This window comes from Calonectris borealis, chromosome 2, assembly GCF_964195595.1.
Source record: "Calonectris borealis chromosome 2, bCalBor7.hap1.2, whole genome shotgun sequence".
Lineage (NCBI taxonomy): Eukaryota > Metazoa > Chordata > Aves > Procellariiformes > Procellariidae > Calonectris > Calonectris borealis.
Window position 1 is genome coordinate 62,839,859 of NC_134313.1, and position 20,469 is coordinate 62,860,327.

The following is a 20,469-nucleotide window of genomic DNA, read 5'->3' on the forward strand; positions in this document are numbered from 1 at the left end:
ATTGCATCAATATAGTAAATATTGTTAACTTCTATGTTCTGAAAAAACTTGTTCTAACTTTCTCCTCTGAGAGGAATTAAATAATCTTCTTCATTGGCTCAGTAATCCTGAAAAGGATCAGGTCTCTTCCTTTGTGACCCCAAAGGGATGGGTCCTGACACTTAAAAATTCAAAATCGGCTTTCATGTTCTATTAATGCTTCTTTGTGGATCTTGGAAAAAGCAGATCAGGCATGCTGCCAAAGTTCAAATATACTCAAAGTGAAGGGAGTTTATCCCACACTAGTCAGGGGTGCAACAGTGTAGTTGACAGCTAACGCCATGTATCAAAACATATGTTCTAGGGTATTTGTGCTGCCTACAGTCTTTATCATATTTTCTCAGTACAATTTTCTTACAAAAATAATGACCACAGTCTCATTCTCTTGATGAGCATATGAATGTTCTTAGTATCAACTTACTAAGAATTGTTTACATACCTGGAGATTTCTAGGAAGACAATTCAGCTGCGTATGTGAAGGTCATGCGTTAACAAGCTTGCGTGTTGGCAACATCTGCTGTAATTATTACAGTGATAGCCCTAACATCAAGGTCAATGGTCAAATGAGACTAAAAAGGAAGAATATATTTGCAAGTAAAAATAACTATTCCACTTTTTTTTTTCCATAAACATTTAAAATTGCTTATGAAGTCTAGCACCATAGGTGTGTCAGGTTCCTTGCTACCTTTCCGCAATAGTACCTCATAATACTTTCCCCAGTAGTTCCCTAGCATCATGAAGAGTTGCAATCCACAAGCTTATTTAGTATGAAAAGTTTTTTGTTTTGTTGGGTTTTAGTTGTTTGGGTTTTGTTTTTTTTTTTTTAAATTTGATTCTCTTATCAAAGTCGACGATATATTTCATCAAAGTTTATAAAACACGTCATTTGCATAGTTTTGTCGCGAATGAGTGGTTTAGAGGCCACTTAAAGAATCGCCATCAAAGGTATTAGCAGAAAGTGGTTTTAATAGAGATTTATAAAGGTGTGACCTAACAGAATTCGATGGCAAGGTCCACTCTATTACTTACTACACAGATGAAACATGTAAAGAAAAATCATCTAAGGGTTTATATCTTAGGGACTATATGTGTTTAGCAGCAGTCTAGGGTTCATTCACAGTTTAGCGTACTTAATCATTAACTAATTTAATATTATGAAATAAGTGTTAGTAAAGTCTACTATAATCACGACTTAATTACAGATTATGCTTACTATTAGTCCACACATACAGACAGACAGAAAAATATGTATATATACAGAAGGTATACCTGTTAAAAATTCCCCTCGAGTTCAGTGAAGAAATATTCACATCAAATGTATAGGCATTTTTTTCTCAACGGGCGAAGGGTTGAGCCTCAAGGAGTGAAGGATTTCAGTCCAGGTCCTGTCGTCAGCTTTCGGCGACGGTCCTCCGAATATCACAAACGTGAGAGGTCGCGAGCTCTGAGAGGCGTCCCACTCAGAGGGAGATGCTGGGTGCAGCCGCTGCGGTCCAGGAGAGGTCAAAGGGCCTCACTTAGGACCACTGTTTAGAGGTTCGCAAGATGGTTGGCTTTAGTCATCCATAAATTTCCATCCTGGCCACAGTCCCAGGTGGTAGTTACTAAAAATGCTCAAGGTTTCAGTGATGTTCTACTTGACCCCTGGGCCAGGCAGCAGGGGTACATTCCCAGCCTCAGCTATGCAGATCTGATACGGTCAAGGATGTTAGTAGGGAAGTAGAGATATGTTCCTTAAACCTATGAGTAAGGAAATCTGGCTTCTCAGTCTGAGATCATGACATAGGAATTGTCAGTATTCTGTACATGATGAGGTTTTTTAATTAGAAATATTTAGCTTTTCAGAGCTATGGTAAATCAGTTCAGCTGTGTCTGACTATATCAGTTTTATGCCTTGAGGACCTATCATTTAGGTGACCTATGATATCAGTCTTGGGACAGTGGTGTCATGCTTTGTCACATGTCAGTTACAAAAATGTTTGAGTATTCTTTAAAGAAATATTTCTTACTTCCTATATTAATACTGTAACACTAAATTTTAATGCAAAGGTACTTCATTTTTCAGAAATGAGCTGTTCAAAATCCATATTTTTTTACCGTTCCTCACCATGTTTTTTTCATGTCTCTGATAATCTAAAATACTACAATTTTTCATAATAATATCTAACAGCCTCTGGCCAATTATTGAGTCAATTATGAAAATACATGTATTAGCTAGATGATATACAGTCATACAGAGGGAAAAACTAGTCTTATTATAGGATATTTAAAACTCAGGAGGTATACCAAGAGCAAGTAGTGGCATAAGAATCCGCCCAACCTGGAAAAGACTAGTACCTGTGCTTCATTACTGTGATTAGAATCATTAATTTAAGCTTATAAATAATATTTGAGGGACTGGGGTCAGAGTCTTCAGTTTAGAAAGGGAGGGAGAAATAAAAACTGAATAAAGCAATACTTAGTCAAGAACAATATGGCAAAAAGTTTTATTTTGGATAAATGACTTGTACTTAAAGGAGAAATGTGATTTTAGTTTTGATAAAGCCTGAAATGAGAATCTTTTTCAAGTTACTTTGGAGTGGCCTTAATGCTGTAAATAATCCTGTTGGCCAAGTCCCAGTACTGTGCAGATGAGAAAAGGATGCAGGAAATTCTGTTGTTTACACATGTGTCTGTAACACTGAGAAACAAGAGGAGCCCAGCAAACCCAGAGGGTAAGGGGTCTTAAGCCTGTGGGTTTATTGTTTAATTTTTATATTTCTCTTCAGGGACAAAGTATGGGTTGCTATCATGCTGATGGTAAGGAGGAAAACAATCTGAAATACCCAGCAAAAGTATTGAAGATCAGAAAACAGATAGTATTTTAAGTATGTGGCTAAGTTAGATCTAGCTAGATTTTTCTTTTCTGTCCTTTTCACTACTATTGAGTAGTATTAATTCTAACACCCCATTAAACATAGCTTGTTTTCAGATATAATAGGATCCTTACTTACTATAACCAGGTAAGTTTTCAAAATTTTCAAAAAGTGGCAGTTTGTTAAATGGTTATTTCTTATTTTTGATTTACAAATTAGTATAAATGCAGAAAGTTCAAGGATTATACTGTTTCAATACTGAAAACCTTTTTTAAATCACCATGTGAAATGCATCTGCAATAGGATAAACTAGTAAAGCTTTGGTAACTTTTAATCATTATCAGTATTATGAACATAAGTGTCATGAGAAAACTGCTATGAGTTTGCAGCAGTTTATATTGTGTTTTTTTGTTAGAAAGCAATGTTTTTGCAGTGTTTCTATTTTCATAAATTCCACTAATGAATTGTATAATCCTAACTTACTTCAAAAAATATCTGATGATAGGATAAGAAAAAAGTGTGTTCTTGGCTATATGATATTATTCTAATGCAATGAAATATAATTTATTGATACTATGATTTGTTGATGCTGGACAAAGATATTTAGTTTGTCATTATTTGAAAGGCAAATATCCCAGATGGTATAAGACTGTAGGGATGATCCATCGCCAATGAGAACCAAGGGTCAAATTTCAAAAGTAATGTTGATGAGTTTAATAAGTATATATAACAAATAGTACTGGCAGGCCTGCTACTGACTATCCAGATAGCTGCATTTTTTCTGACTTAGTTCTCACTGATTCTTACAACCATTTTGTGAAGCAAACTCTGCTATAAATAATCCTATTGCTAGAAGCCTAGCTTTTGTTTTAGATTATCTATGTTAGAAAATTTACACCTTTTTAGTTTCTGAATGCAATTCTTTGCATAATATAATGAAGATAAAAGGATTTCTGTAATATATTAGGTATCATTAATAGAACTAATCATATCACTCTGCCATGAAACCTCCCAGAGAATTTAACAAAAAACTTAGTGAAAAATGTGAAATAAGATGTCTCTCATTTTTATGTATTTGCATGTAGCCAGTTTTGAATTGAGGCCACTCTTTAACCTTACATATAAATATTAATGTTAACTTCAGGTAGAGCTGAGAAATAAATCATTAGAAAATGCATACTCTAAAGCAGCTGGTAATGAACAGACTTAAAACACTGTCGTTGACTTCAGCACCAAGAGGGTTAGATCTTGGAATCATTTAAAGTGTACAAATTTGATGTTCTGCTAGTTGACTCTTCTGGGATTTGAAGAGACAAGCAAATGTTACCCACAATAATAATTCCATATCGATGACCATTATTCCATTAGAATCTGCTAAATTTAACAAACAGAAAAATAAAATTTTATGTTCTAAATCGCTTTTCACAAAGCATTCAGAGTAAAGCAACATGTCTACTACCTCTTTTATTAAACAAGTTTTATTTTACCCTTTTTCTCTGAAGTATAATTGGCAAGAACATATGGACATTTAAGGCAATATTCTATCACAAAAAACTACTAGTGCAAATTTTAATTCAACTAGCTGGTTTTTTTGTAGCCTATAAAAAAAACTATATAAAATATTCTTACAATGAAGTATATATTATTTTTATTTAAATACTACTTTCTACATTTTTTTGCTTTTTTTTCTATATCAAATACTTATACCAATTGCTAATAAATGAAGAAGTCACTACAATAGTACAGCAGAATAAAGTATAAGCAGAATTCCAAGGTAAAAGCAATTCTAACATTGATATTCAGGCTACATTAATTGGATCTGTAAACAGGCATATATAGCATGTTCTCTGAAGTGAATAGTATAGCTTTTCATTGTTTGGTTTGATTTCATCCACTTCAACAACTGCAAACAACCCACTTAACACTCCAGCATCAAGAAAAGGAATACAGGGCACTGTGGTGCGTACAAGCTTAGTAGATGTGTCTTACTGTCCATCATTAAAAGTTTCATCGAGGTATTTAAAAAAAAAAAAAAAAAGTCACACAAGCATGAACTTTTCTATTCTAAAGATCCCTGTTTGTGCAATGCAAGGTACTTCAGAGAGAGATGTGAAATTTGGCTCCCTAGGGGAGGTAGGAAACAGTTCTTTCTATGCCGGTAAATCATTTCTATACATGTGAAAGGTACTGTTACTAATGTCATTATTGTTACTTTAATTGAAAAGACTGTGGGTCTGGTTATGGTGCATTGTGAATTCCATAAACATGGTCCATCTTATAAGTAGTCACCAGTGGATCTAATGCAATTACCTTTCTATGATGGAGGTATCCCAAGAAAACTGCATTTGGAAACAGCAGTTTTAAGGGAAGTCCCACGGAAAACAGAAATAAGTACTTTATTTGCATTTATATGCAAATATATATATATGCAATATATATATATTTTAGTAAAATGGAGAAAAGGGAAGAAAGAATAACAACAAACTTTTGAGTAATATTGAAATCCTCAATTTAAGTTTGTGTGTTTTGTTTTCCTAGCATGGATTGATTCATAACTTGTATTCCTATAAATTCTAAGTGTCCATCCTCTTTAATGATTGTCTATTCTTTAGCTTCCTTGTTCTTACTCTTCACTTCTTTCTCAGCTTTGAATCTTCCACTCTACTTAACTCAGTGAGTTACAATGGTAATTGAAAACCAAACATTAATCTCTCAATTTTGTAAGGGCTGCTTTTAATGTCAAAGATTTTCCTGCATTCCCAAAACAGGAGATCTTTATTGCAGTTACAATTATGTCTGATAAGCTTCTATATAACTAACAAAAAAGGCAAATTAGCTTCTAAACAACACTTTTATTGTTATTAATAGTCCATTCCATTTGTAGAGACCCTTACTGGGCTTTTCTTTTCCAAGTTGTTAGAAACCCCTTTTTTTCACCCTGTGTCTTTTAATAAGGTATTAACAGGATTGTACAACAGAGATTTACTTTTTATTTAACTGACGTCACATGAAGATGTATCGATTTGTAGAAACTACATTATCTTGGTATTAATTTCATGTTAAGACATGCTACAAAGCATATTCTGCATTTGTTTGGAAAAGCAGGTCTCTAAGCAAAGGACGCTTTTGCTCCTATTCCCTTTTTAGACCATACAATAATCTTTCATTGACTGGTTTATTGTGAAAATGATCCTCCCTGAACAGCTTGATTCTCTGCTCATGCCGATTTGAGTAATTTAGGTCGGATTTACATTGGGTTAAATAAGACAGGTTTTATGCCAAATCCATTCTTATTTAATGTCAATCACATTACTGGAGGAATACCAGGGAGGAAGTGCCATGAAAGTTCTTATTGTTTTGATTTTTTTTTTTTTTTAATGTCTTTTCAGTTGACTTGAAGGTTTCTCCATAACTTTTATAAGTATCCATGTTGGCAAAAGGATGCCAACTTCCCTTCTGTCTGAAGGACAATATTAAAAAGAAAGTATGCAGAAGGAGCCAGGCTGAGTAACCATTACTTATACAATTAATTTCTTCTCTTTTGGTGGGACTACTCATTGACCTACTGTGGGCACTGAGAGAATAGAGATGCTTCTCTATGAATTTAAGAGACCTCTAGGATGCAACATATGGTGCTTTGTGGATTATTTTATGTGACTGCTCTAGTAATTGTAGAACCATGGCTTATGTGACAATATGAATTATTTCTTAAGTACATTTCCCTCAAAGAACACTTAGTGAAGTTGGAGTCATCACAGGATGCTATCTTACAGCATTAAATCCCACAAAGCAGTCCTTGAACTGTCGAAAGACAGAAGATGGTGTTAAAACAGTACAGTGATTAAGGACAATTAAGAATAATTACATATAATGTCCAAGTAGTAGTCTTTTTTTAAAAAAATATTCTTTACAGACCTAATTATAAAAGAAATGGCTTCTAAAACTATTCTGATTAAACTGAGCGTATCTCTGCACAGAGAATTGTTAATTCTGATACAACTATATCAAAGTAGTTGAATAAGCCAAAGGGATGGGCTCTGACCCAGAGAAAACAAAATATTCATGAGCATTTTTACTTATCTGCTTATGTGGGTGGGAAAATCACTGTTTCTAGATTGACTCTGAGTGGTGTTTTGAAGAAAAAATGTTTTGTGTCTACTAAGCATTGGAATGTTTTATGTCTTGGTCTGAAACAATGCATCAGATATCTGTGATTAATTTTCCTTACTCTCAGTGTTATGAAATTGCTTTTGAAAGTAGGTTATGTTTTGAATAGAAAAAGATAATAAATGATTACAACTATAACAAAACAATTCTTAATCTCTCATATCATAAAGCATATGATTTTAAGATATTATCAAGAATTTTTAAAAAATTGAAGAATTTCTCTGAATATAAGCAGGGATTAAAAACTTAACTTTTTCAGGGATATGCCTTTACATCTTCACCTACTGAAAACAAAAAAACCACCCTCAGTGTTGTTCTGTTAGTAAGCAAAAAAGCCTGTAAATGAAGTGAAGCTATCCAGTTTAAAGTCACTTTCCAACTGAGTAACGTACAAAAAGTTGTTAGAAATGTGGTATAAACTCTAGAAAATAAACTTGTGATGATTTTTGTTTAAATAATGAAGCTTCTCTATACATTTAAGTGACCTCTACTCTTTGGATGGACAGGTTTTAGCATTGTGTCTAACCTAATTCTTGTTCAGTAAAGCGCTCTTCACAATGGTTAAAGAAGTCTGTCTTCAGTTGCCTTTTTCAACTTCCTTTTGAAACTGAAAGGAGCCCAGCTGACCTGATCTATAGCCCAATCTGAAAAATGTGGAAAAAACCCACAGATCTTTGAAGTCCTTACTGCCATTTGGGAGTAGCTGAGCATCGTAAATCTTGGTTATACCCAATAAGAACTTACAGAGGCTCTCACAAAGAGATTAATTTTGCTTTTTAAAATAAATAAAACATTGAATAGTAGAATGCTAATGTTAGTAATGGTTGGGAAAGGAACCTAACCATTGAGAACCTGATATGATGCAATGGTCTTTGGTCTGAATAGTGTGTTGTAAGCTTATTTAAAGCTTCCTTGCAAATATTTATGTTTCAGATATCTTAAATTGATTAACAAACACCCTGGATGAAAACGAACAGCTGAGTGAAATATTTTTAACTTTCTTTTCTTCTTTGACTTTAACTTACAACTGGCTTTAATGCTTGCAAATTATAAAAAGACTTTTAAAACCAGTGATGAATGACATGCTTAAAGGCAGATCTAACCTTGTGGATGATGTATGTCTTGGATATTATTTCCATACATTTCTGGACTCTTCCCTCTTTCTGGAAAGTTTAGAGCAAATCCATGAAAGATACTCTTCTGTGTCGTGTCAAAGGGCTATCTGTCAGTATAAGCAAGATAGTGCATGTGTGTACTGGCTGAGCTGCGTACCCTGTAATAACACACTGACAATTCTGATTGTGTGGAGTCTTGAGATTCTCTGTTGTTGACTGACAACTGGTTCTGTTGCAACTGAGCTGACCAGTGTAAGAAGCTACCTGCTTAGCCTACTTGTCTCCAATAAAGGGGCTATGACACCTTTAGCACTGCTGTTCATTTCAATGTGGGATAAAAAACGTTTGTCCCATTAAACACTCACTGAAATTAACTTACTTTGCTTTCTGTGGAAACAGGGGAAGAAGACTCATGCACTTGGTTATTCTTTGCCTCAGATGTGGATTAAGAGCAAATCTTATTGTGTCTGAAGAACAAGATGCCTAGGTGTTTTTATAAATAACAGAAAGTGTGTTGTGTCTCAAAAGCTACAACTAGCTAGTTAAATTGTGTTCAGCTTATCTTGGCTCCTTCTTAATACTTAGTTCTGTTTGAGATTGTCTGGGAAAGTTGCTTGTTTCGCACATGCTCCACTCCCTCCCTTCATGATCTGATTATAGAACTTATTTTTTCAAATGTAGTGGCTGAGAAATGAGTATCAATTCTACAGACTCAAATGTATAAAAATTATGGTTGATATATTATGGAGGCTTGTAATCAAACAAAACATTCTTGGGGAAATGAAGTTACTGTAAATTATTTTTAAAGCAGTACTTTGGAGATTCTTTTGGCCTTACGGGTAGTAAATGACAACATCTGTATGTACAAATATTTATGTTACCCATATTTAACCCTAAGGATTTGAATAGAACTTCAAAGACGTGAAGAAACATAAGCTTGTCTATGTAAAAGATCTTGGAAGATATTGCAATGATATGTAATGACTTGTGTTAACCAGCAGACCTAAATCACAATTAGTATATAATACTGGTTCTCATCCTGAGGAAAGAAAGGGAAGAAACAGGAAGAACCAGCAGAAAAATACCTGGCTCCGAGCAGAAAATTCAGCAGAATTTTGGGGTTTTGATTGTGGATTGGTCTAGATGACACCAGGCCTGCTGGTGACAGACAGGGTACACCTGTCTCAAAGAGGTAAAAGGATCTTTGCACAGGAGTTAGCAGGGCTCATTGAAAGAGCTTTAAACTAGATTTGAAAGGGGAGAAGGGATAAAACCAGGCTTGCTAGAGGTAAGGCTGGGGGTGGCATGCCAATGTTTGAGGGACGGTGTGCTAGTGAGGTCCTTCAGTCTGCCGTCTCAGTGGAGATAGGGGATGGAGATCCATGTGGCAGCAAAGATACAAGGGTTATGGATGTGTTAGAAACCATGGAAGCACCTGAGACTGGTCACGTAGGAATTAGGGCTTCTCCCCCAAAAAAAGGTGGTGGGATCAATAACCAAACTGAAGTGGACCTACACCAATGCACGCAGCATGGGCAACAAACAGGAGGAGCCGGAAGCCATTGTGCAGCAGGAAAACTATGATAGAGTTGCCATGACGGAAACATGGTGGGATGACTCCCACAACTGGAGTGCTGCAATGAATGCCTATAAACTCTTCAGAAGGAATAGGCGAGGAAGGAGAGGTGGTGGGGTAGCCCTGTACGTTAGGGAGTGTTTTGACTGTCTATATCTTGATAATGGTGATGGTAGGGTTGGGTGTTTATGGGTAAGAATCAGGGGCAAGGCCAATAAGGCAGATGTCATGGTAAGAGTCTGTTATAGACCACCCAACCAGGATGAAGAGGCAGACGAAATATTCCAGAAGCAGCTAGGAGAAGTCTCACAATCACTAGCCCTTGTTCTTGTGGGGGACTTCAACTTATCAGATGTCTTCTGGAAATACAATACAGCAGAGAGGAAAGAGTTTAGGAGGTTCCTGGAGCGTGTGGAAGATAACTTCCTGACACAGCTGGTGGGTGAGCCAACTAGGGAAGGCACCCCATTGGACCTGTTGTTTGTGAACAAAGAAGGACTTGTGGGTGATATGATGGCTGGAAGCCATCCTGGGCATAGTGATCATGAAATTGATAGAGTTCTTGATTCTCAGAGAAGTAAGGAAGGGAACTGCTACCTTGGACTTCTGGAGGGCAGACTTTGGTCTGTTTAGGAGACTGGTTGACAGAGTCCCTTGGGAGGCAGTTCTGAAAAGCAAAGGAAGGCTGGACATTCTTCAAGAAGGAAATCTTAAAGGCACAGGAGCAGGCCATGCCCATGTGCCAAAAGACGAGCCGGCAGGGAAGAAGACTGGCCTGGATGAACAGAGAGCTTTTACTGGAACTCAGGGGAAAAAAAAGGAGGGTTTGTGACCTTTGGAAGAATGGGCAGGCAACTCAGGAGGACTACAAGGATGTTGTGAGGTTAGGCAGGGAGAAAATTAGAAGGGCCAAAGCCTAACTAAAACTTAACCTGGCTACTGCCATAAAAGAAATACAAAATGTTTCTATAAACACATTGGCAACAAAAGGAGGGCTAAGGAGAATCTCCATCCTTTGTTGGATAGGGGGGGAAATATAGTGACAAAGGATGAGGAAAAGGCCTTCTTTGCCTCAGTCTTTAATAGTAAGACCAGTTATTCTCCGGGTACCCAGCCCCCTGAGCTGGAAGACGGGGATGGGGAGCAGAATGAAGCCCCCATAATCCAAGGGGAAATGGCTAACGACCTGCTACACCACTTAGACACTGACAAGTCCATGGGGCCGGATGGGATCCACCCAAGGGTCCTGAGGAACTGTGGAAGTGCTCACCACACCACTTTCAATCCTTTATCAGCAGTCCTAGCTAACTGGAGAGGTCCCGGTTAACTGGAGGTTAGCAAATGTGACACCCATCTACAAGAAGGGCCAAAAGGAGGATCCAGGGAACTACAGGCCTGTCAGTCTGACCTCGGTGCTGGGGAAGATTATGGAGCAGATCATCTTGAGTGACATCACATGGCTGTCGCGGTTTAACCTGGCAGGCAGCCAAGTACCACGCAGCCGCTCACTCACTCCCCCCACCCCCAGCGGGACGGGGAGAGAATCGGAAGGGTAAGAGTGAGAAAAAAACTCGTGGGTTGAGATAAAGACAGTTTAATAGAACAGGGAAAAAAAAGGAAAATAATAATGATAATGATAGAATATACAAAATGAGTAATGCACAATGCAATTGCTCACCACCCGCGCTGACCGATAACCAAGTAGCGATCGGTACTTCCTGGATCACGCCTACCCTTCATATACTGAGCATGATGTCACATGGTATGGAATACCCCATTGGCCAGCTGGGCTGGCTGTCCTGATTATGTTCCCTCCCATCTTGTGTACCTAGCTCAGTCAGTAGGCACGGGAGCTGTCCTTGGACTAGGAGGGCACTTAGCAACAACTGAAAACATCAGTGTGTTATCAACATTCTCCTCGTACTAAATCCAAAACACAGCACTAGGAAGAAATTTAACCCTATCCCAGCCGAAACCAGGACAGTATCCACCCCTTATTCCATACCATTTACGTCGTGCTTAGGTCTCACATCTTTTTTAATACATTTCAATTAACCACCACTATCTTTCTTTATATATACACACATATATATATATGCACGCACAGATATCATTCCCTCGGTCTATGGACTATCCCTCTAAAATGTCCACTGAGTTCATTTAGTCCATGACTTTGGGCTCCATCTGTTATAACAGTCTTTCAGGGCCGAAGAGATGGTGTGCGGTGTTGGGCCGTTGCATCCTGAAGCCAGTTCTCATTTCGGTACTGCTGCGCTCGTCCAGTTCTATCATCGTTGCACTTCGCTCGGTTTCATTGGAGTTAGTTCATTCTTCACTAATCTGGGTGATTTTCACTGCTATACCGCTGCTATATCATAGAAATAATGACATACAATATCATGTAACAGTTGACATCAAAATTCAGTTCACTGGCTATTTTCACCCAAAATCAAATCCCCTTGAGGTACACACCGGACTTCCCCATCCTTTCGCATCACCCACCAAGTGTACCCAGGTCCTTGAGCAAAAGCAATCCCACGGATGGGTTTTCCCTTGCCAGAGGCAGGAGTAACCCAGACTGTCTTCCCCAGCATATTTCTCATATGCACGACAGGGACTTTATCTCCATCTACAGTACGTAAGAGTCTTGACTGGGCAGGGCCAGCTCGATTGGCAGATCCCCTGGTATTGACTAACCAGGTGGCCTTTGCTAAATGTGTGTCCCAATGTTTGAATGTCCCACCACCCATTGCTTTCAGCGTAGTTTTTAGCAGCCCATTGTATCGTTCGATTTTCCCGGAGGCTGGTGCATGGTAGATGTGATAGATCCACTCAATGCCATGCTCTTTGGCCCAGGTGTCTATGAGGGCATTTCGGAAGTGAGTCCCGTTGTCTGACTCAATTCTTTCTGGGGTGCCATGTCTCCATAGGACTTGCTTTTCAAGGCCCAGGATGGTGTTCCGGGCAGTGGCATGGGGCACAGGATATGTTTCCAGCCATCCGGTGGTTGCTTCCACCATGGTGAGCACATAGCGCTTACCGTGTCGGGTTTGTGGGAGCGTGATATAATCAATCTGCCAGGCCTCCCCATATTTATATTTCAACCATCGTTCTCCATACCAAAGAGGTTTTACTCGCTTGGCTTGTTTGATTGCAGCGCACGTTTCACATTCGTGGATAACCTGTGCAATAGCGTCCATGGTCAAGTCCACCCCTCGATCACGAGCCCATCTATATGTTGCATCTCTTCCTTGATGGCCTGACGCGTCATGGACCCACCGAGCTATAAATAGTTCACCCTTATGTTGCCAGTCCAGATCCACCTGAGCCACTTCAATCTTTGCAGCCTGGTCCACCTGCTCGTTATTTTGATGTTCCTCAGTAGCCCGACTCTTGGGTACGTGAGCATCTACATGACGTACTTTTACAGTCAGGTTCTCTACCCGGGCAGCAATATCTTGCCACAACGCGGCAGCCCAGATGGGTTTACCTCTGCGCTGCCAGTTGTTCTGCTTCCATTGCTGCAACCACCCCCACAGGGCATTTGCCACCATCCATGAGTCAGTATAGAGATAAAGTACTGGCCATTTTTCTCGTTTGGCAATGTCCAAGGCCAGCTGGATGGCTTTCACCTCTGCAAACTGGCTCGATTCACCTTCTCCTTCAGCAGTTTCTGCAACTTGGCGTATAGGACTCCATACAGCAGCTTTCCATCTCCGATGTTTTCCCACAAGGCGACAGGACCCATCAGTGAACAGAGCATATTGCTTCTCGCTTTCTGGTAGTTTATTATACAGTGGGGCTTCTTCAGCACGTATCACCTCCTCCTCTGTGGATATGTCAAAATCTTTGCCTTCTGGCCAGTTCGTGATCACCTCCAAGATTCCTGGGCGACTGGGGTTTCCTATTCGGGCCCGTTGTGTGATCAGCGCGACCCACTTACTCCACGTAGCATCGGTTGCATGATGTGTAGAGGGGACCCTCCCTTTGAACATCCAGCCCAGCACCGGCAGTCGGGGTGCCAGGAGGAGCTGTGCTTCAGTACCAACCACTTCCGAAGCAGCTCGAACCCCTTCATATGCTGCCAATATCTCCTTCTCAGTTGGAGTGTAGCGGGCCTCGGATCCTCTGTATCCCCGACTCCAGAACCCCAGGGGTCGACCTCGAGTCTCCCCTGGTGCTTTCTGCCAGAGGCTCCAGGTAGGACCATTCTCCCCGGCTGCAGTGTAGAGCACATTCTTTACATCTTGTCCTGCCCGGACTGGCCCAAGGGCTACTGCATGAACTATCTCCTGTTTAATTTGTTCAAAGGCTTGCCGTTGCTCAGGGCCCCATCTGAAGTCGTTCTTCTTCCTGGTCACTTGATAGAGGGGGCTTACGATCTGACTGTAATTTGGAATATGCATTCTCCAAAAACCCACAACGCCTAAGAAAGCTTGCGTTTCCTTTTTGTTAGTTGGTGGAGACATGGCTGTTATTTTATTGATCACATCTGTTGGGATCTGACGACGTCCATCTTGCCATTTTATTCCTAAAAACTGGATCTCCTGTGCAGGTCCCTTGACCTTACTTTGTTTTATGGCAAAACCAGATTTCAGAAGGATTTGAATTATTTTCTTCCCTTTCTCAAAAACTTCTTCTGCTGTGTTGCCCCATACGATGATGTCATCAATGTATTGCAGGTGTTCTGGAGCCTCACCCTGTTCCAGTGCGGTGTGGATCAGTCCATGGCAAATGGTAGGGCTGTGTTTCCACCCCTGGGGCAGTCGGTTCCAGGTGTACTGGACGCCCCTCCAAGTGAAAGCAAACTGTGGCCTGCACTCTGCCGCCAAAGGGATGGAGAAGAAGGCATTAGCAATGTCAATGGTGGCGTACCACTTGGCTGCCTTTGACTCCAGTTCGTATTGAAGTTCTAGCATGTCCGGCACGGCAGCACTCAGTGGCGGCGTGACTTCGTTCAGGCCACGGTAGTCTACTGTTAGTCTCCACTCTCCATTGGACTTTCGCACTGGCCATATGGGACTGTTGAAGGGTGAGCGAGTCTTGCTGATCACTCCTTGGCTCTCCAGTCGACGAATCAGCTCATGGATGGGGATCAGAGAGTCTCGGTTGGTGCGGTATTGCCGCCGGTGCACTGTTGTGGTAGCGATTGGTACCTGTTGTTCTTCAACCCTCAGCAACCCCACAACAGAAGGATCCTGTGAGAGACCGGGCAAGGTGGACAGCTGTTTAATTTCCTCCGTCTCCAGGGCAGCTATACCAAAAGCCCACCGGTACCCTTTTGGGTCCTTAAAATACCCTCTCCTGACGTAGTCTATGCCAAGGATGCACGGAGCCTCTGGGCCAGTCACAATGGGGTGCTTCTGCCACTCATTCCCGGTCAGGCTCACTTCGGCCTCCAACACAGTTAACTCTTGGGATCCCCCTGTCACTCCAGAAATACAAATGGGTTCTGCCCCTTTATAGCCTGATGGCATCAGGGTACACTGTGCACCGGTGTCTACGAGAGCCTTATACTCCTGTGGGTCTGATGTGCCAGGCCATCGAATCCACACAGTCCAGTAAACCCGGTTGTCCCTTTCCTCCACCTGGCTGGAGGCAGGGCCCCTCTAGTTCTGGTCATAGTATCCATCTCTCACTTCTTGCAAACGTGAGTCAAGAATTTCTTCATTGCAATTACAGTCCAAAGTAAGATCAGCCCGTCTACTCTGTCTGGGGAACTGTTCACTGGAAACTGGACCGTCGTGAGACAGGTTTTTCCTGACAACTGGAGCAGCATTTTTCCTGGGAGAAACCCCTTGTGTGATTGTTTTTCCTTGCAACTCACGTACACGTGCCTCTAGGACGAAGGTAGGTTTTCCATCCCACTGCCTCATGTCCTCTCCGTGGTCACGCAGGTAAAACCACAGGGTGCCCCGTGGTGTGTACTTTCTATATCCTCTCTCTTGAGGAGAAAAACGCTGACTCCTAATGGCTGAGATACTGGTCCGTACAGGTGGAGAATAAGACATATCCTCTTTGAGTTGCTGGACCTCCCGGGACAGTTTCTCCACAGCCGAGACAAGGGAGGAGGAGATAGTTTCTTCAAAATCCCGAAGTCTGCTAACCACCTCATCCACCGTTGGTGCTTCTTCCTCTTTCCAGCACAGTACTGCCAACGAACTGGCATACGATGCTGGTGCGCTCCGTACCAACTTCCGCCACATGGGTCGCGTGCACTGGACGTCATCTGGATCTTTGGGTGTTAGGGGGTCATCCAGGTCACTATAAACCACCTCCAGCACACCTAGTTCTCTCAGGTACTGGATACCTCTCTCCATAGTGGTCCATTTGCCTAGGCGATATATAACATCTTCCTTGAAGGGATACCTTTCCTTCACGCCTGACAGCAGTCGCCTCCAGAGGCTGAGGACCTGTGTCCCTTTTCCAATTGCTTTGTCAATACCTGCTTCCCTAGCAAGGGATCCCAGTTGTTTGGCCTCCTTCCCCTCTAATTCCAGGCTACTGGCCCCATTATCCCAGCATCGGAGCAGCCAGGTAACAATGTGCTCGCCTGGACGACGGCCGAAATCTTTCCGCATATCTCGCAACTCATTCAGGGATAAGGATCGGGTGGTTTCCGTCTCGTTTATGAGTTCTTCCTCTTCCTCCTCCCCTCCTCGTGATGTCCCTGCTTTTCTATCATCCTTTTCTACACGACCTGACTTCCGCTTCAAAGATTTCTTCTTCTGTACAGGGGCGACGGATACCAGCGACGGTTGGTCCTCTGGTTCAGCTGTAGTACCCGTCGCGAGGGTTTGGGTAGCTGCAGTGCCTGTTGCGGGGGTTGGGGTAACTGTAGTGACTGTTGCCGGGGTCTGAGTAGCCATAGTGGTTGTTGTGGGGGTTGAAGTAGCCACGGTGCCTGTCGCAGGGGTTTGAGTAGCCACAGTGGTTGCCGTGCGGGTTGAAGGAGCTACAGTGCCTGTCGTGGGGGTTTGAGTAGTCACTGTATCTGTTGCTGGGGTTGATCTCTGGACAGTATTCCTGAAGAGTTGTTTAACTCTAAACAAGGCCTGAACCACATTCAGAAGACATAGCAATATGAACATGCTCGTTTGAACATCCCAAGGATATTCAAAATTCTCAGGGAATATTGTAGACGTCTTCATGAAGAGGATAGAAGAAAAAGGAGTTTCTGAAGATATGGAGGGGAAGGTGAACAAGTGGGAGAAAGTGTCCCATCCTGTCTCCCCCCTAAATTCATCCTCTGAGGTGAAGACGTAAAAAGTGTAATTATTAATAGTTTCCAAAAGATAGCTCCTGAAGAACAGGAATGATGGCAGTGCTGAGTACAGGCTCGTGACCAATAATTTTATCATAACATAAAGCCAGGTCACACAGTATAGCAAAGCAATGACCTTAATCCATTTCCCAGAGATGACCAACCCCACATAAAAACTGATAATCAGCAGTATAGACAGCCAGTAAGGTGCTACATACCAAAACTGCAAGAACAGATCCAAAAACTCTGAGAGCAAATAAATCAACATTGTGAACATCGAGTACTAGATTGATATAATGAATGCTTATAACAAATTTGTTTTAACCCGTTCGGGTCAGATGTGTCGTTATCTCAACCCTTCGAGCCCCACGTTGGGCGCCAAAAAGGACTGTCGCGGTTTAACCTGGCAGGCAGCCAAGTACCACGCAGCCGCTCACTCACTCCCCCCACCCCCAGCGGGACGGGGAGAGAATCGGAAGGGTAAGAGTGAGAAAAAAACTCGTGGGTTGAGATAAAGACAGTTTAATAGAACAGGGGAAAAAAAGGAAAATAATAATGATAATGATAGAATATACAAAATGAGTAATGCACAATGCAATTGCTCACCACCCGCGCTGACCGATAACCAAGTAGCGATCGGTACTTCCTGGATCACGCCTACCCTTCATATACTGAGCATGATGTCACATGGTATGGAATACCCCATTGGCCAGCTGGGCTGGCTGTCCTGATTATGTTCCCTCCCATCTTGTGTACCTAGCTCAGTCAGTAGGCACGGGAGCTGTCCTTGGACTAGGAGGGCACTTAGCAACAACTGAAAACATCAGTGTGTTATCAACATTCTCCTCGTACTAAATCCAAAACACAGCACTAGGAAGAAATTTAACCCTATCCCAGCCGAAACCAGGACAATGGCACATACAGGACAACCAAGCAATCAGGCCCAGTCAGCATGGGTTTATGAAAGGCAGGCCCTGCTTGACTAACCTGATCTCCTATCACTAAACGTGACCTGCTTAGTGGATGAGGGAAAGGCTGTGAATATTGTCTACCTAGACTTCAGTAAAACGTTTGACACCATTTCCCACCGCATTCTCCTGGAGAAACTGGCTGTTTATGGCTTGGATGTGCGTATTCTTTGCTAGATAAAAAACTGTCTGGAAGGCCGAGCCCAAAGAGTTGTGGTGAACGGAGTTAAATCCAGTTGGCGGCCGGTCACAAGTGGTGTTCCCCAGGGCTCAGTATTGGGGCCAATTCTGTTTAATATCTTTATCAATGATCTGGACGAGGGGATCGAGTGCATCCTCAGTAAGTTTGCAGACGACACCAAGTTGGGCAGGAGTGTTGATCTGCTTGAGGATAGGAAGACTCTGCAGAGGGATCTGAACAGGCTGGCTGGCTGGGCCGAGGCCAGTTGTATGAGGTTCAACAAGGCCAAGTGTCGGGTCCTGCACTTGGGTCACAACAACCCCATGCAATGCTACAGGCTTGGGGAAGAGCGGCTGGAAAGCTGCCTGGTGGAAAAGGACCTGGAGGTGGGTCGACAGCCAGCTGAACATGAGCCGGCAGTGTGCCCAGGTGGCCAAGAAGGCCGATAGCATCCTGGCTTGTATCAAAAATAGTGTGGCCAGCAGGACTAGGGAAGTGATCATGCCCCTGTACTTGAATACTGTGTTCAGTTTTGGGCCCCTCACTACAAGAAGGACATGGAGGTGCTGGAGCATGTCCAAAGAAGGGCAACGAAGCTGGTGAAGCATCTAGAGCACAAGTCTTATGAGGAGCAGCTGAGGGAACTGGGGTTGTTTAGAAAAGGAGGCTCAGGGGAGACCTTATCGCTCTCTACAACTAATTGAAAGGAGGTTGTAGTGAGGTGGGTGTTGGTTTCTTCTCCCAAGTAACAGGTGATAGGACAAGAGGAAATGGCCTCAAGCTGCGCCAGGGGAAGTTTCGATTGGATATTAGGAACAATTTCTTCACCGAAAGGGTTGTCAAGCATTGGAACAGGCTGCCCAGGGAAGTGGTTGAGTCACCATCCCTGGAGGTATTTAAAAGACATGTAGATGTGGTGCTTAAGATCATGGTTTAGTGGTGGACTTGGCAATGTTAGGTTAACGGTCAGACTTGATGATCTTAAAGGTCTTTTCTGACCTGAACTATTCTATGATTCTATGAAGTAGTATCCAAACTGCTTATAGTTTATTGACAGTGGCAGCCAAAAAAGGAACAAAAAGAGTAGAATTTGTTTAGTCTTTAAATTTATTATAATTTATGACTACCTTCCAAGTTGTTTTTTTATGAATGGATATGCGTACAGTATGTATATAATCTGTATTCCATAAAATATATTCATGTGTTTAAAAAGAAATTGAAACAGTGAACAGGATTTCTATATTCTTCCTATTAAAAGTTATTTATGTTATAAATTTACTTGATTTTTTAAAAGAAATTAGCTGGAAGAGTTGCAGAAGTCAAAAATGTGGGTATGCTGTATGGTTCCTGACAACAATACAGAATTGCTGCTTCTAAGGCAGTTCAGTGTTGTCACAAAATGGCCTTATTTCTTATTGCACTTCCCTACTTACATGGTGTTTTGTGAACCATTTGGCTAAAAGTTATGTATTCAGAGATTCAAAATTTGTGATCTCGATTTCTTCTTGTTTCCTGGCTGTTATGGCAATGTTGTTAAAACTGGGAGAAGCAAGCATGCACAGTTCCTCAGAAATCAAACTGCTCAGAGAATCATGGAACGGCTGAGGTTAGAGGGGATCATCTAATCCAGCCCCCCTGCTCAGAGCAGATTACTCAGAACTTCTGTATAGCAGAGTAGAGGGGCAGAATTACTTCCCTTGACCTGCTGGCCACACATCTTTTTATGCAGCCCAGGATACGGTTGGCCTTCTGGGCTGCAAGTGCACATTGTTGGCTCATGTCCAGCTTTTCATCCACCATCCCCCAAGTTCTTCTCTGCTGGGTTGCTCTCAATCCCTTCATCCCCCAGCCTGTATTGATACTGGGAGTTGTCTGACCCAGGTGCAGGACCTTGCACTTGGCCTTGTTGAACCTCATGAAGTTCACACGGGCCCACTTCTTGAGCTTGTAACCTTGTCTGTCACAACATTTTATATAATAGTAAAAAGCAATTTTCCCTATAGAAGTACCATTTTCCTGAAGTTACTTTCTGATTTTGAACTTTTTAGGCTTGATACAGTAGTTAACAAACTTTGTTTCTTGATTTTTCAATAGAAGGCCAAGGTGAAACTTGGGTCTCTTTTTTTGCCTTCTTTCTCTTTGTCATATTATTCCCTCCCATCATTTAGCAATGATCAACTCAGACTCCAGTTTTGCATAGATTCTACTAGCAAGTGCTTACTTACATTTGGTCCTACTCTTTTTTTACTGCCTCTGGAATGTTTTAACCTCTCCTGAGATTAAATTTGTTTATTTATTTATTTC

General features: G+C 41.6%; 1 protein-coding gene across 2 annotated transcripts in view; it reads left to right on the forward strand.

Annotated features, from left to right (window-relative positions):
• The first annotated feature begins 2,697 nt into the window (after positions 1-2,697).
• The window catches only part of CCDC102B (coiled-coil domain containing 102B), an 87,339-nt gene continuing 69,567 nt past the window's right edge, over positions 2,698-20,469 (forward strand). Inside the window, exon 1 of one of the 2 annotated variants that reach the window (XM_075142167.1) lies at positions 2,698-2,753. The gene's annotated coding sequence lies outside the window, so the exon portion shown is untranslated. Of the gene's footprint in view, positions 3,042-20,469 lie in introns of both variants that reach the window. The other variant, XM_075142168.1, reaches the window with a different exon arrangement.